Source organism: Mesocricetus auratus, unplaced genomic scaffold (assembly GCF_017639785.1).
Source record: "Mesocricetus auratus isolate SY011 unplaced genomic scaffold, BCM_Maur_2.0 Super-Scaffold_100009, whole genome shotgun sequence".
NCBI lineage: Eukaryota > Metazoa > Chordata > Mammalia > Rodentia > Cricetidae > Mesocricetus > Mesocricetus auratus.
This window is the reverse complement of record NW_024429193.1, coordinates 79,880,806-79,884,281: the sequence shown is the minus strand read 5'-3', so window position 1 is coordinate 79,884,281 and position 3,476 is coordinate 79,880,806. Positions and strand designations below refer to the sequence as shown.

The 3,476-nt window shown below is 30.4% G+C and overlaps 1 pseudogene; it reads left to right on the top strand.

The window, feature by feature from the left end:
• The first annotated feature begins 246 nt into the window (after positions 1 to 246).
• On the top strand, positions 247 to 382 carry LOC121142549 (annotated as a pseudogene).
• Positions 383 to 3,476: the final 3,094 nt, after the last annotated feature.

Below are 3,476 nucleotides of genomic sequence, written 5' to 3'. Positions count from 1 at the left end.
AGGTCTTTCACTTGTTTGGTTAGCATTATCTCAAGCTATTTTTTGTTGTCTGCGGCAATTGTCTTAAATGTATATAGTAGGGCCAATGATTTTCTTGAGTTGAACTTGTATCCTGCCACTTTGCTGTAGGAGTTCCCTGGTAGAGTTTTTTGGGTCACTATGTATACTATCATATCATCTGCAAATGGTAAACATTTGACCTCTTCCTTTTCAATTTGTATCCCCTTGTTTTCCATTTGTTGTCTTATCACTTCTCTGCTCTTTGGCTAAGATCAAGTGTAGTATCTGAGAATAACATTTATGGTTCACATGTCTTCTTCCACATTTGTGTGGTTTTGGAGAACAGAACTTTAGATCACCAAATTTCTGCAGAAAATACCTTACATACTGAGCCATCTTGCTAATGCCCAGATAAACAAGCATTTATTTTATCAAATTTTTCAGACTCTTCACACTTTCAATGACAAATTTGGAATGAAGCAGACATATTTGTTTTTAAATTTTTGCAGTACTCCATACAATTAAAAAAATAAAAAGCAAGTAATTGAAAAAATAGACAATACAAAAATTAATCTTAGCAATTGACACCAGTTTCTTTATTCAGTTCAAGTAAATTAAATAATCTTTTTAAAAATTATGAACTGCTTACCTTTTTTTCTTTTTTTAGAATATATAACAATTTTTTACCATGCTAAGAACACCTGTTTTAAAATCAATTTTATCTGTATTCAAAATAGCCACTAATTTCTTTTCTATCAAAGATAAAGAATTAATAGGAAAAAATGAGTTTCATAACCTATTAATATATCAAAATAAATTAAGGGTTCCTATTTGATAACACACAGTTTTTGTAGCTGACTGATCAAAATTTTTATAAAGTCATCAGTAATTCAGAATTTATTCTTCATTACTACAACTTTATTACAGCTATTCTTTCAAGTACTTTCTTTGAAAATGAAGTAAATTGTCCATGCTGCACTGCAAGATTTGAGGAGCTACTCTAATTCAAGTACAATTTTATGAATACAACAATTTTGCCATCATTTCCAACTGCCTACATAGCAGGATGCTTGGTCCTCACTTGGCTGTTGGATGAAGATAGTGTCAACTCTGTCATATTTCATTATCCAAGGAAGCACAGCACATGCATAAAGTGCAGGAGCTGCTCAAATCCTGCTTTCAACACTGTAAGAAGAGTAACCTCTCTTGTTTTCAAACAGTTTTTCCAAACATAATTTTAAAGTAATGTTATTACATAATTTGGAAATAGTATTTGCATAGTAAATCCTTAAAATTAACTGAAGAGCATTATTGTAGCATGCATGAGAACACCAGCCCCAGAGATATGAGAACATTTGCTCATTTCCAAGATTAGTTTGTTATTTTTACTTATGTGTGTGTATGTATGACTTTTTGAGTTAATGTGTACCACATGGCTGTAGATGACCAAAGCAAATCATATCTCCTGAGATTTTATGTCGTTTTCTGATACCTGATCTGGATTCCAGGTGCAAACCTGGTCCAGTGCAAGAGAGAAATAAATGCTTTAAACTGGTAATCTCTACCTCCAGCCCCATTGACACACTTCCAGAATTCTGTGTGCAGGTGGTTAATTCTAAGTCAGGCAAGGTTCTGATAAATAGGGAACAAATATTAGCAAATGCAGTAATTAGTCATGCTTACACTACTGTCATTTGGTATAATGTGTTTGTTTGAACTGAAGTCTCTTACTTATTTGAGTCATTAATGAATGTCAGTAGCAGACAATTTTCTTACAACTCACCAATATTTGAGAAATGCAGAGTGTGGTCTCCTTTATGAGAGTAAACCACCAGCAGAAATCACAGTAAGCCCAGTTTTGAACATTGATCACTGTCTGCTCTCTCAAACTTTTTAAAATGTTCATAACATGATTGTGTTATAATCATTTGTTTATATTCCTACATTTATAAATTAATGTACATTCTATTTCTGATGAACAGCCTAATTTCCTCAGACTAAACTTAGAAATAAAACAGGTATTTTAGTAGACCTTTAACTTACCCCATTATATTACTGTAAAATGAATTGGCATTTGAACATAAATGTATAGTTTAGCTTCAAATTCACTCCTGTGATATCTACAACAATATTCATCACATGTATAAGTAAGTTTAAGTAAGAAGATTTTGATCATAAATGAGAATGTTTCAAAGATCCAACATAATTCCAAAAATAATTATCACAATATTTTAAACCACAAAGCAAAACTATATATTCACTTACAGGTTACTTACAAAATAACATAATAAATATACCATTATTGTAAGCTACTGATTCCAAATCTTGTTTTGAAAGACTAAACAATCATCACCAAAATTAAAGGAAATAATGCACAATTTTTCACTTTATATACACTTTGTTTTTAATTTAATGCTGTGCTTTGAACATTTTTTCCTGTCCTTCTCATAGAGGCTGTTTATATATACATATATATATATATATATATATATATGTATATATATATATATATATGTATAATTCTTTTTACATTGTCTGTTCTGTCTTTGGACTGTGACTTGTCTAGTAGGTTGAAATTTGTCATATTTTAACATTTACTTTTTGTACTTTAAAGATACATACTTTTAAGAAATGCATAACAGCATGTATACACTATTATAGGATAATATTGAGACTTTTTTGTCTGAGCAAAGGTAGTTGTTACAGTGATTATACAACAGAAAAAAATGACTTTTAGAGAAAGGAAAATGTGTTATATTACAAAATCCTATCTATGAAAAAGCATATAATTATGCCATTAAAGATTTAAGATTAAAAAACAATGATGTCACAGGCATACTTATTAGAATACATGCAATGTAAACATGTCACAGTTCTAAACTACACTGTGAATTTGAACAAGATAAATTCTCCTTTATGCTGGAGGGAGTATCAAATGTTTTAGTCAATTTGAAAAACCATTCAGATAATTATTATAAAAATGATCAACCTTAGCATACAATTCAGTAATCAGGATCCTATGCGTTAACAGAACTAAGTTAGCAACCAACACACAACCATTTTTCCTTTGTGTGAGTATGTTTAAAATAGGTCCTTAATAACTAAATTAACTAGGCTGTTCTTTAATATGTAAATAAACAGTGGTATGGCATACCCATGTAATGACATATAGTTTACCGACAAAAATGATATAGATAATTTATAAATTCATTTTGCTGTCTATAAGAAGCCATGTTCTAAAGTCTGACCATAATAACACAAAAACAAAATGAGATGAGGAAATTTTGGAAAGATTGATAAGGGGACTCAAGAATAGCAATAACAGGGAATTAATAAGTAAATTTCAGGAAGTGCTGAAGGAAATGACAGTATTCTGAAAGGCATTGTAATAACGAATAACTGTGACTAATCATTTGTCAAAGCCCATAGGACTGCATATTATAAAAAAGGAAACTAAAGTACGAAACTTTTTAATC